The sequence below is a fragment of the Equus caballus genome, unplaced genomic scaffold (assembly GCF_041296265.1).
Source record: "Equus caballus isolate H_3958 breed thoroughbred unplaced genomic scaffold, TB-T2T haplotype2-0000451, whole genome shotgun sequence".
NCBI classification, from domain to species: domain Eukaryota; kingdom Metazoa; phylum Chordata; class Mammalia; order Perissodactyla; family Equidae; genus Equus; species Equus caballus.
Genome location: NW_027221893.1, coordinates 601316 through 615388, shown reverse-complemented (window position 1 = coordinate 615388; position 14073 = coordinate 601316). Strand labels below are relative to the sequence as shown.

At 47.7% G+C, this 14073-nt stretch overlaps 1 pseudogene; it reads left to right on the top strand.

Annotated features, from left to right (window-relative positions):
- The window catches only part of LOC138922111 (heparan sulfate glucosamine 3-O-sulfotransferase 4-like), a 79391-nt pseudogene that overhangs the window by 50031 nt on the left and 15287 nt on the right, over nucleotides 1-14073 (top strand).

Sequence of the window (14073 nt, the reverse complement as noted above, 5' to 3'; positions counted from 1 at the left end):
GGGAAGGAGAAACTGGCGTCCCAGGCTCCCAGGGGAGGGGAACCTCTCCAGCATGAATGTGGTGCGGGGCGGGGGAGGGGGGCACGATCTCCGCTTTGCCGGGTGCCCCAGGCCTAGCGCACGCCGCCTCTGTTCTACGTCCCCCTCTGCAGGCGCGCTCGAGGCGCACTCCCCCTTCCCTCGGCGGCGCGGACCGCGCGCCCGGGCCCCTCCGCCTCCCATCCACGCCTTTCTCTTCCCGCAGAAAGTTAGCAGCGGGGAGGGAACTCGGGGCTGCAACAGGGCGCGGCGGCGGCGGCAGAGACTGAAGTAGGAGCCGCGTCGGAGCCGGGGAAGCGGGGGCGCTGCAGACGGAGCAGGTGCAGCCGGCGGGTCCACGCGCCCCCCTTGGTCCCCTTGCCGGAGGCTGAGGGGGGTGGTGGGGGGCCACCCGGACTCCGTGGGAAGAGTGGGGAGGGGGATCATGCAGCCGGGCTCTTCCCCGGCGCAGCGCGACAGCGGCCAGGGCCGGGGTGCAGTGGCGTCACTTCATGCAGCCTGGGCGGCTGGGGGAGGGGGGGCCGGGCGGGGGCGCTGGCGGCGGCTGAAACCATGTCCTGGCTGCGTCGGGGGCTGCCGCCGCCACTGCCGCAGCGAGCCCGGAGCCGCGATGACCCCGTGGCCCGCACCTCCTCCGCCTCTGCCTCCACTTCTCGCCGCGCCGCCGCCGCCTGGCGCGCAAGCTGCTTTTTCTCTGCGCCTTGTCCCTGTCTGTCACCTACCTGTGCTACAGCCTCCTGGGCGGCTCGGGCACCCTGCAGTTCCCCGTGGTGCTGCAGGAGCCGCCGGCACTGCCGCCGAGCCCCTGCCGAGCCCGCCGCCACCCTCTCTACTGCCGCCCCCCATGCGCCTCGGCACCCCGTCACAGCCCTCCGCGCTGCCGCCGGACAACGCGAGCCGCGAGGAGTCTCCGGAGCCCTCCAAGCAGCCCCCTGCCCCCGGGGCCGACGGCTGGGGTCTGGCGAGCGGCAGCGGGTTCGCTAGGGACCCCTGGCTCCGGACCCCTGTGGCCCCTGGCGAGATGATCACGGCGCAGAGCGCGCTGCTGAAGAGGGAAGCGCAGAAGTCCAGCACCACCCACGAGGAGCTCGCAGGCCGGAGAGCGGTGAATGGGAGCAGCGAGAGGGGCGGCGCCCTCAGCACCCCCAACTATGGGGAGAAGCAGCTGCCACAGGCGCTCATCATCGGGGTCAAGAAAGGAGGCACCCGCGAGCTGCTGGAGGCGATCCGAGTCCACCCGGACGTGCGGGCCGTGGGCGTAGAGCCACGCTTCTTCGACAGGAACTACGAAAAGGGGCTGGAGTGGTACAGGTAGGACCCTGGGCTCGGCGCAGGCGATAGATGGGTGGGGAAGACCCAGAGGGAAAGCTGCGGCTTCTCACGCCCTTCGACATCCAGGCACCTCCCCGAGAGCCCTTCGCCCCACGAGGGCTGTGCGGACCCTGGCGGGGCTGCTCGGGGGAGCGCGGAGAGGACTGGAGGCTGGCCAGGGATCACTGTATTTCAGGGCTAGGGGAGCTGGTGTCACACTGCCCTGCCTGCCTCAGGCTCCTCACCCAGGGAGGTGCTTTCTGAAGCTGCCTAGCTCCACGCCTGGAAATCCCCAGCCCAGGTGCCCACGGGGTGTTTCGCAGGCCAGTCTCTTGTGGGGCTCAGCGCTGCTGCGTTGGGGACGCTAAGGCATGAAGCAGGATAGCTAGATTGACTGAAGGGCTTTGAGATCTCCTGGAATCTCTCAAAATCGCCCTCAAACGTATTTGCGTGTCTGGAATCCGACTTTAGTATTTTCAGGTTAGAGCAAAATGAACAGGGAACAGTTAAAAAGATGATGCTGGCGAGTTTTGGCTTGCTAGAAAAGACTGAGGATGTTCCCCATCTCCAGCAACCCTGGGTTGCTTTGGCATCAGGAGCATCGAGGTCTGCAGGACAGTCGGTGCCCTAAGAGTTTTTACATCCTGCACCCCTGCCCTTTCTAACCGTCGCCTCCTTGGCAACAGATTAGAGCTTCTGTCTTGTGAGGTGTTCATCTCCCTTGTCTTCCACCGTCTCCCAGCGGTGAGGGAAAGGAGAGGAGAGTAGAAAGTTAAGTGCAGGTAAAATAAATTAGTAATCCGGCTTTCTTGCCCGCCATTACATTTAAAAAACACTGGAGCAGATTCCCAAAAGGCAAACCTCCTTTGCTCCCCCCCCCCCTTTTTATCTCTTTCTGAAAAACATCTGGATGGCTGGTCCCATCTCTGTTGCGTCTCAGTAATTAATTGGAATTGTCAGACAAACACAGGCTTTGTCAGCTAAAGTGGTATTATCATCTTCACAAGGCCAATAGGTAAAATAAGGATTGTTTCCTGACAAGTTGCCTTGCTGTTGAAGAGATGTGCTTTCTAAGTTTAAATTACAGCCTGTGAAAGTTTTAGAAATAACCTAACTTCAGAAATATATAGCAAATGTGTATTATATAATAATATATATTACTATAGGTATGTATTATATAATATCTATTATATATGAATATATAATATGTATTGATTGATTTCTTCCGCTTTAGAAAATACCCCTTATGCTTTCAAAGCTTGAGAAAAGTACACTTAGGCATAAACATTCCAGCAGGTTAAATGGAAACAGCAAATGTGTCTGTTAATGTCTTGTCTGTTTCAACCGAGAGAACTAATTGCAACATTTTAGGAGGCTTCAAACAGCCGCTTCCTATCAAAACAGAAACCAGTCAATGCCTGCTTGAACTGGAAAATCAGTATTTATAACATTGCAAGTCATGGCTTCGAGTTTGCGATTATAATTAAAAAGGTGTCAGGATGATTAATGCAGCAACAGCAAACCAGAGAAAGAAGGGGATGTTTGGGAAGGTTTCGGTTGTTTAATTGTTGGTTGTAGGAATGTTCTGATTTCTGCTGTGGGGCAGCTTCAGCCCTATGAGGGTCACTGTGGTCTTTTCCAGTTCTGATTTTAAAGCTGTGTATCTTGTGAGAAGTGTCAGATGCCCTTTGGGGGAGAGGAAGGCCTGAGGATCAGACCTTTCCAACATGTGTTGTGTTGCTTTGTGGCAGCTGGAAATAGAGATGGGGTGTTTGATTCAGGTGACTTAAAATAATGTTGATGACGTGTGCGTGGTGGAGTGCTTGTCAGGAAGTCCCATCGTAGGGTCTGGAGAATTTTCTGAATGAAAGGATAGAAGATGCCAGATTTTCTCATGTTGTTTTTACACTGTGGCTTGGAAAGGAAGGTATGAACTGGCCTCGCTGTCGTGACATGGCTACTGAAGATGTCATTCCAGCTCGGTGGTACTCTCAGCCATCACTTGTGGTATTTGGGCCTTGTGGTATTGGGTGTCAGTATTTGGTAGCCACCTGTAGAACTGTTCCACTGGAGAGGTGTGGACAGAACTGGATCCTCTTGATCCTCACTTCAGAGGACCATGCGGTGTCTCTGTGTCCTCGATCTGCTATGCCAGTGACTTGCCTGTGGGAGACCCTTATGTTCAGTGGTGCCGATTGGAAGTGCGGGAGGAGAATCTGTCTAACATAGAGGTAATCATTAGCCACCCAAACCTGGCTGTTGAGAAGACTCCCAGAAACCCCTTGGACCTGCAGGAGCCGAGTGGGCTGGCACTGGCCTTGGACCGCTCTCCAGCCTTATGAGGGACAGCAGTGCTTTGAGGACATTTGTGGGATTTTTCCTTGCTGCACCTCTTCAGGCTCCTCTCTCTCCCATGTAGGAAGAGGGGATGACAACCTCACTCTATTGTAGGAAAGGAAACAGTGGCATTGATTCAAACCAGTAACAGAAACCCTTCCTCTTGGTTCCCTGATGCAACTGCGTCTTTTCAGTGGTGGCATCGCTACTTAAATGGTTATACCACGTATTCTGCCTGAAATCTTACTCTACTGTTTAACTGGTTAGAGATCCACAGGTTAATTAAAGGCTTTGATTTCCCCCATATATTTATTTTGTTTTTGTTTTTCTTTTCAGTGTGTTTCCCAATAGCCTACTAATTCTGCTAGTGTTTCTGTTCTGGTTGTGTTTTCAGCAAGAGGGAGAGCGAGAAGAAATTGGGGCTGCTCTCGGCACAGCTGGCTTGGGGTTTCCTCATATCCAACTAGGCAGCCCTAGCAGTTTTATTTCTGGTGTCCCTCAGGCTGTATCTAAATCTGGGTTTTGCTTTCTTCTGTGCTGTTGATCTAACGTGAGTCAAAGACACATCTGAGTTGAGAACACGTGCATTGGATTTTCAGGGCAGTATGGACTGATGGATTAGGATGTGTGTGTTAAAGCTATGGAGAAGCAAGCCTCACTTGGTGGATGGACAGAGGCCAGTGATTAATAAGTGGGAGTAGATTAAACCCTCCACTCCTTCCTCTGTCCACCCCCCAAATAAAAGGGCAAAGCCAGAACACACCTTTCAGTATGAGCCGATACACTCTGGCTGGGCAGAGGCCTTGAACTCTCCTAAGGGATGGGACCTTGTGGCAGGCCAACTGGCTGCCACGGCAGAACTCATCAAAGTGAGAGAGACGACTCGAGCTGTGGCCTCCCTCGTGGTTTACAGACTGAACAGTAACCGTGACCACTTTGCTCTGGAAGCCACTCAGCTCCAGGGTGCTGAGAAGGGACCCTCCACGGTTTCCAGTTGTCTGCAGTGGTAGCAGTTAATAGGCAGGTCCCATTGGCTGGGGGAAAATAACTCAGGAAAACAGCTTCAGTCATGCTCATGCCACACAGAGGAAAGTGGTCAGCACCATTATTCGCATGTGGTATTTGGAGAGAATGAAAGAGGACAATGGAAAGGCGCTGGCATTGATTGAATGCCTGTGATTGTGGTGGTTGGTGCTTCACAGACATGTTATCACATCGGGGTGTCATGATGAGGCTGTGAGTTAAACAGCAATATTCCTGGTTTACACTCCAGGTGGCTCCCGGAGGGTGAACCACTGGCTGAAGGTTGCTCAGCTGGTCAGTGGTTGAGTTGACCACATCTGTCCAATTTCAGAGTGCTGGTTTCTTTCCCTGTGCCACGCTGCCACTCAGAAAGTACTGGAATGTCTTTTCCTTCTTTCATTCAACAAACACTTAATAACGTTTACCATGTGCCCAGTACTGTTTTAGGTACTGGGGATAAAGTGGAGAACAAGACAGAGGGAGGACCTGTTCTTGTGGAAATGGCATCTTTTAGTAGGGTGGTAGGGGAGACAGCAAACAAACGAGTCGTTCTTTTAACCTTTTTAATGTGGCTGTAGAAAACTTAAAATGACACTTGTGACTCCCATTGCATTTCCAGTGGGCAGGGCTCCTGTAGAGCAGTGCTTTTTAAACTTGAAATGCACATGGATCAGCTGGGGTGTTGTTAACATGCAGATTCTGATTCAGCAGGTCTGGGGAGGGGCCTCAGACTCTGCATTTCTAACTTCCCAGTTGATGCTGATGCTGCTGATCCCTGAACCTCACTTTGAGAAGCAGGAGTTTAGAGAGTAATTGGGGTGTGTGTGTGTGCATGCACAGATATTATTTTAAGTCAAATGGTTAGGGGAAACCTCTCTGGGGAGGGGATGTAAATGAAGTGAAAGAGTAAGATCCTTCCATGTGGATATGTAGGTGGAGAGGTTTCCAATAGAGGGAACAGCAGGCACAAAGGCCCTGAGGTGGAAACAGGCCTTATGGCCTTACAGAGTGTTCTTTCATTATTTCAAAAGCAAGGTGTTTGTAGCTGGACAAAATTGGGTTTTGCAACTTACTAGTTAGATGGTCTTGGTTGGATAACTGATTTAACATCACTCATTTTCAGTTTGTTTATCTGAGAATAATGCCTGCCTTGCAGGATTGTTGAGAGGAATAAATGAAATAATAAAAGTGAATGTATTTTCTAAGCAAAAAGTGAGTATCCTAGACCAAAAATCCAAATGGACTCAACTGCTGGGTTTTTCCATTTCTCAAATCCTTTTGGTCTCATATGCCTTACCTTCTGTCACAGCTGTCTTAATAGTGAGAGAAGAGTCTGTTATTGGGGGTGTTTTTAGGAAAAGTCTAATAATGATTGGCTTTGCAGTCTACATCTGCTTAACCTCTTAAACCAAGGGTCACCAACTCACATGCCTTCTGGGCCCACAGCGATTGTATAAATGAGTGAAACAGACCAGGTGGGGAGAAACTGGGACGCACAAGCTCTGTCTAAAGGGGCAGCTACTCTTTTCCACGTGCAAATGTGGCATCAGGGTTATCAGATCTTCCAGTTGGTAAGAGAAACTGGAAATCCAGTTTTTGATGTGAAATTATCTGGTGTTTAATGCTGGCAACAGATGGAAATTTCTTCCGAGCGCAGTGTGGGCCAGCACTGCAGACAAACAAAACCCACCTGTGGGCTCGGTACAGCCAGCCGGCTACCAGTCTGTGGCTCTGGCTTAAACTCATTTTGGAAAGTAACTGGCACACCCGTACCCTTTGTGGTTGTCAGAATTGTGGCTTCTGTGTGCTGTTTTAGGTTACAGTTTTCCCCCTTTGCAGATGTTGCAAGAGCATGGGGCAAATACCTCCCAGATACATTGCAACAACAGCAAAAGGAGCTGGGTAGAAAGAGGAACATCGAGGCAGAAAAAGACAATTCCCCAATAAATTTCCCATTTGTTCCCAATGAACATTTTCCATAAGTTGAGAAAATTTTCAGCTTTTCACTCATTAACGAGGCAGTCCCCTATTTGATCCATATTGATAAACTGTACTTATGTAATAGGGTCTGGTCAGGTGGATTGAGTAAGACCTGAGAGTTAGAAAAATTGAGTTCTGGCTTTGCCTTGCCCCATCCTAGTTCTGTTGGGCGTTGGGTTACTTATATTAAATTGTTTCTTTCTCTCCTTTTCTTTTCTTTTCATCTTTTTTTTTTAAATCCCTGTTTCTTTTCTGATGAGGTTATATTGTCTCCGTAGGGCCCATTCGCCCACTAAAATGCTTTGGTTCTGGAGCAGACGTCTGTGTTAGACCCTTCAGAGGAAGCAGGAGAGCACTGTAGGAGCAACATTATTTGGAGCCAGTTTTTGTATCTCTGAGTCAGAATCCACTGCATCCTCCTTGTGTGACCTTAGACAAGTTACTTAATATCACCAAGCCTCCAGTTTTTTGTCTGCAGAATGGGCTCAATGTTACTTACTTGTAAGTGATTATGTGAGGGTGAAATGAAGTGGCCCTTAAAAAGTGCCCCCACGCAGAGTGTATGACATGATAAATTTCTTCTTCTCCTTCTCTCCTCTCTCTCTTTCCTAATTTTCCTTTTCCTTTGCATTTCTCCTTCATTTTCCTTCAATTCCTTCCTTTTATCTTGCCTATCAGTACAGAAGGCCCTACAGAGAAAGCTGTAATGCATTTTTCATTAGCAAATCATCTTTCATTTCAAGATTATGTCTGAATGAGGGATCTCAAACCCTGAAGCAGATCTTAAGTAGCTCTCCAGAGAATAATCCAAACCGATTCCAGAATTGGGTCTACTGTGACATGAGCCGAAGGAGGAGAAGAGTCTGATTTCCTGGGGTACCTGCAGCCAGCCTTCTCCACTAAGGGGACGGGGGATGGAAGGGGGCAGGCTCTCGGGGCTTTCCTTCTCATATTTTCTTGAGCCCACTGTAGGAAGGAGGCCGCTTGCAGTGGAGAGAGACTGAGGCATTTAGAATGCTGAGGGCATGCTTTGCCTTCCATTTTTCTGCAGAGCTGAAGGCACTGGAGAAGGTAGGACTGTTCTGGCAGACCCCGCCAAACTCCCTACGTTGCTATTTGGCCACTTTCCCTGGAGTTCTCCAGCCATCATAACATGACTTAATTATTTTAACTTTTGTAAATCATACCAGGCATTTTTAGTTTTAAATTGAGTCAGGAGAGGGGCCTTGAGACTTTAGGTGAATGAGAGATTGCCAGGGTTGTACGTTAGAAAGTTTTAAAGGTTTTGGGTTTGCATAATGGATGCTATTTCTGAAACTGATTGAACCAACGATCTTTCAAGTAATCTCTTGATTCCATTGGTCTCTGCGGTTTGACAAGCTCCTCTGTAACTGTCTTGGGAATTTCAGTCTGAAATTATAATTCACTAAGGGAGCTTTTCAGCCCATCTTGCCATTCATTAAAAGCAAGCGGTTGATTTTTTTTTTTCTTAACACTCACTAGTTAGGGTTGCCTACCTTTACTTTTTTTTTTTTCAATCTTTATTTAAGAATGTGTAAAGCATATTTACAGGGAAACAAAGCAGCACATCAATTAGGCAATACTTTTTTGGTTGTGAATGATAGAAATTGAGCTTAAATTATTATAAACAAAAAAAAGATGCTTTATTGGCTTATGTAATTAGGAAGTCTGTGGGGTAAGTGGCTTCAGGAAAAGCTGAATCCAGGGGCGTGAGTGATTTGACAAGGTCTCTGTCTCTTTCCATTCTTTGCCGGGTTTGTCTCTACCTTGCCTCATTCTCAGATAGATTATCTCACTACATTTTAGGCAAGATGGTAAGCAGCAACCCGAGACAAACATTATATGTTTATTTAATTCTTTTGGAAGTAATACATTTTTTTTAAATTGAGAGGTTTATGCTTTCCCCCAAATTACAGAATTGTTAAACCCCATTACGGAAGTCTCTAGTGTATTGTTTTCCTCTGCATTGTGTTGAATTGTAAATGCTATTGCAAATTCCAGAAATATAAAATTTTCTAAATTTTATAGTCTCTTTTCTTGGTCTCTTGAAAATTTTCAGCTAGCTCTATTCACGTAAAAATACCCTCAACCAAAAGCAGTAGTAAACCATAGAGAAGAAAATAACTTCTCCATTAAAACACAGACGGCTCCACCACAAAGGCCCATATGAAATGAGCACACATTCAAGCAAAGCTGAGTTCCCGAAGGCCAAGAAGATTCCGTGATGGATTGCCTCCAAAGGAGAAGCGTAGACCCATATTTTCATGAGTACAGTTTTGCTGATCTAAAGATGTCTGGGCACACTGAACAAAGTACTTTACTTATAAATGTAAGTTCACATTTGTGATGTCTGATCACTGAGATAACTAATAATGAGGCTACATGAAACTTAGGGTAGATAAGTGATTTTGAAAAAACTTTTCTTAAGAGCTTCTGCAAGAAATTCCTGGAGATGCCTGTGGTCCAGGTTGGGTCATGTGCTCATTCCTAAAGCTGTCGTTGTGTAGTACCCTCATCGGGCCTGGCTGATGTAGCCACCCCTTTGGCCTGGAGTGGTGGGGGGAGTAAGCAACCAGGGCTAGTCCCACTGAGACCATAGGGAATAGTTTCCCCATGAAGATGAGGTGTTCAAGGGTTCTGTTGCTAGAAGTGGGGACCAGTCTAGCCACATGTTTATTAAACCTATAAAGATCTACTTGGGACAGGTGTATGATCTCTCTGAGTATTTTAACCCAGAAAGAGGGACAAAGGGTTAATATTGGGAGGTTCCATGCACTTGTTATTTTAGTTATTCATTCATTTATTTATTCATTAACCATGTATTGACTGTCAACTTTGTGCTGGGGCAGACATGAATCAGTCATGGCCGGTGACCTGAAAGAGCCTGCAGAGTGGAGAAACGGACAAGTGAATGGTTACCTCACAAAGTAATAAAAGTCCTGACACAGTGGGGTTTATTCCAGGAATGGAAGGATGGTTCAATCTTAGGAAATCTAATAATTTGGCTTATTCTTAGTACGGGTAAATGAGAAAAATTCTATGATTTATTTGATGGATGCTAAAAGGCATGTGATTAAATTAGCATCTATCTCTAATTTTTAGAACACCTCCTAATAAAATGGGATCTTCCCCAAAGCCAGCATCATCTTTAATGGTGTAATACTAGAAACATTGCCATTAAATCCAGAGCAAGACTAGAATGCCCATTATCATCACTATTATTTACCATTGCTCAGTAATTAATAGATGATGCAGTTAGATACAAAAAAGAATAAGAAAGGGGGAGGTAGAATTATCAGCATTTGCCAGTAATTTCATTTCTTTTGGAAAATCTAAGATAACCAATCCCCCCATGAATCTATTAGAAACAATAATAGGGTTCATTAAGGGCATTGATGAGGAAATTACTATGCAAAATCTGTAGTTTTCCTATATGCCTACCCGAACCATTTTGGAAATATAATGAGAGAAAATATTCTATTTATAGAACCAGCCAACCAAACAGAATAACTTGAAATATATTTAGCAAAAGTTGCAAGGGACTTGTAAGAACCAAATTTTAGTACTTTATGGAGGGGCATCAAAGAAAGAGGAGTAAATGGAAAGTGACCTCTTTCTCTTGGCTAGCATGTCTTTTTTCCATCCCTCCCCCCTCCTCCCTCCCTCCCTCTCATCTTGTCCCTGGCTCTTCCCTTCTCCCTCCCCCCTCCCTCCCTCCCTCCCTCCCTCTCATCCTGTCCCTGGCTCTTCCCTCCTCCCTCCCCCCTCCCTCCCTCCCTCCCTCTCATCTTTCCCTGGCTCTTCCCTTCTCCCTCCCTCCTCCCTCCCTCCCTCCCATCTTGTCCCTGGCTCTTCCCTTCTCCCTCCCCCCTCCCTCCCTCCCTCCCTCCCTCCCTCTCATCCTCTCCCTGGCTCTTCCCTCCTCCCTCCCTCCCTCTCATCTTGTCCCTGGCTCTTTCCTCCTCCCTCCTTCCCTCCCTCCCTCTCATCCTGTCCCTGGCTCTTCCCTTCTCCCTCCCCCCTCCCTCCCTCCATCCCTCTCATCTTGTCCCTGGCTCTTCCCTCCTCCCTCCCCCCTCCCTCCTCCTTTGATTAGAGTTCTTTGCTGCTAAGTTGAGGGTGTGTTTGAGAGTGGTCTGAAAGTATTGGTTATATGAACGTGGCGAAAATGTTGTACTTCATTTATAGAATTCCCTTACTTTCCACATTACGGAGAAGATGGTAAGACAGCTGTTACTGTTTAGATTCATAAACAGTGCGGTGGGTGCTGATTGTTTTCTATCCCAAATTCAGGGGTGGTAGGACTGTGCCAAGATGTGGATTAATAGTTGAATTGGTGTAAATCAGTAAATTTACATGCACTCCTGTTGCTGCAAAGCAAAAGTCCAGTCAGGGACAAGTGATGGTTATTCTCAGTGGGACAGGGAGATGACGGTGTGGATGGGAAAGAGTAATGGTGGTGGTGGTGGTGACAGCATGGTGATAGACACATATTGTATTCCTGTGTGTGCACCAGGCTCTGCTCCAAGCAGTGGAGTCATTCAGTCTTCAGAGGACCTGGCGAGATAGGCGCTGTGATTTTACAGGCGAGGGAGCTGAGGCACAGAGAGGTCAAGTAACTTGCTCGAAATGTGGAGTTGAGATTCAGACCCAGGTGTTTGGTCACAAACATGCAGCATTTCCTTTTATTTGTTTCAAATCTCTTTCCCACTGGAGGTGGTGTCTTCCAGCATCACGGGAGTGAATAATCACTGCTGGCGTTCCCTGCTAGGAGCTTGTGATTTTCCGCATGCAGATGGACTGCTTGCCTACCAGATGGGCTAATTGAGGCGGTCTGGACCCAGCAGCAAACTGTGGCACTGGCTTCCATTCTGGGACCAGGCTCATTCCCACTGTTCCCTTCTCCTGAAATACTCGGTCCCAGATCCTTAAACTACCCTAGGCTCCTTATCTGTCCTTCAGGTGTCGGCTCAAATTTCAGCTCCTGGAAAATACCTCTCCCAGTTACCTAATTTAAAGACCCTTTTCCACGTCTGAGCTTGTGACGCTGTTTTATTTTCTTCAGAGCATTTACTGCTTTCCAAAATCATGCTACTTAGTTACTTCTTCCTCACCAGAAGGCAGATTACATGAGAGTGGGGGTCTTGTCCATCTCGTTCCTTGCCGGTGCCCAGAACAGTGCTTAGCACCCAGCAGGCACTCAGTCATGGTAGTTTATTAATCACTAATTCTGAATCAATGAATTATTGAATGGAAGGAGGGCCTGTTGTGTGCTAACTTTTCTTGCAAAACTCCAGGCTTCTGAAAAGAAATGACACTAACGTTTCTTGGGAACTCTGGCTAAGAATTGTTGTCAGCTCTTTCACGTCCTATTTTTGCAAGACTATTTTGGGTACAAGAAAGAGAAACCCACTCAAACAAACCATGTGGGCTCAGCAGTCTCCCACAAGCTGCCTACCGCACAGGACATCACCTCCTTTATTCCTCACTGCAGCCTCGTGAAGTCGAGACTTTCTTATCCCAGTGTTACACAGAAAGTGAATGTGACCTGGAAGGGCGGGCAGGAGTCCCAGCGTCACACAGCAGGCTGGCACAAGCCAGGTGTCTTCACTGTAACACGTGGCTTTTGGTTCCTGGCCTTTGTTGCTGATGCTGCCGAAGTTTTAGAAGAGTTCAATTACTCCCGATAGACCGTTATGCTCTAAGAGTGGATTATGTTTCTCTAAATGCGTTATCGAAATTACATAGTTGGCATTTAACAATCAAAACATTACGCTGAGGCCCGTGTTTGATATGTCACTCACTGTAGGTACAGGGGCACCCTTCCCGGTGCCTCCTGGCTGAGCCTTCTGCAGGGGGCTGGAGGGTTGGGAGTCGCTGGAGCTGAGGAAGTATTTGAGCCTAACTGCCTGAGCGCCTCTGTCACAGGGCAGTTGGACTGTTTGGAGCCATGTTGTGTTTTGAAAGAAAAAGCTGAACCTGAAGTCAGAATTAAGGCTTTGAGTCTGAGTTCTGTGTCTACCTTGCCTTGTGCACATAGATAAGTGTTCAGCCTTTGAGCTTTTGTTTTCTTATCTCTCAAATGGGAGTACCAGCCTCTAATAATTCCATGGTGCTTTTGCAAGGATAGAATGATGATGCTGTGCTGGGATCTGCTTTGTCTACGTCTGTTAGTTGTTATTAATCCATGCACGTTTTCGTGAATTCCCCCAGGTAACTGGTTTTCTGGAATATTGCCCTCCAGGGAGTACCTGAAATACAGGATGAGCATTCTTATCATAAAGTTAGATTAAGAAGCTTAATTTACAGAAACTATTACACACTATGGATATCAAACATCGTTAGGGCAGACTGCATAAAGATCCCGGAATTCTGGAGAACCTCTGTCTGCATCACTCTTTCACCCAGCTCAGGACCACTGATGCGTCATTCTTTTGTACTGAAAACGTACAGAGCGGTGGGGTACACTTGCTTCTTAGGATTGCGCTGCGGCTCCCGAACTTTGGGAGTGACCAGGAGATTCTTCCATTTTACTCTCAAATGACCTATCATTTCATTTTTCTCTGCACCCTGTCTCTTTTCCAGGTTGGCATATTAACTTCTTACCTTCTGGCTGCCTGACTAACCTACTTTCTCACCTATAGAAGGCAGAATAATGCCCCCCCCCCATAACCACGTCCTAATTTCTGGAAACTGTGAATATGCTAGATTATGTGGCAAAGGGGAATTAAGGTTGCACATGGAATTATGATTTCTAGACAGCTAACCTTGAGATGGGAGATAATCCTGGATTGTCTGGATGGGCCCAGTGTGATCCCAGGGGTCCTTTTAAGTGGAAGAGGGAGGCACGGAGCGAGAGTCAGAGGGATGGCAGCATGAGAGGGGCTTAACCTGCTGTTGCTGGCTTCGAAGATAGAGGAAGGGGTCATGAGCCAAGGAATTCAGGAAGCTTCTAGAAGCTAGGGAACAGGGAAGGAAATCCATCCTTGCTTAGAGCCTCCAGAGGAACGCAGCGTGTGGACACTTTGATTTTAGCCCGTGGAGACCCGTGTCAGGGTTCTGGCGTCCAGAACAGTTAAGCCATCGGTGAATGGTCATTTGTTACAGCAGCAGTACGCTCTACTCAGATAGCTCGAACGGTCTCCATCTCATTCCATTTCTTCCCTTTGCTTCGTCTCCCTTTCTGGAAAATACCCCCTCTGGGGCTGTTTAGTTCTCTCGCCAAACAGCGCAAAAGATGTACCCATCCAATATTTGCAGATGGTAACTGTACGAGTTAGGGTGAAAACAAAGAGACCCCAACACAGTGGCTTCCGTAAGACAGACGATGATTTTTCTACTACGCAACAAAAGTTGATATTC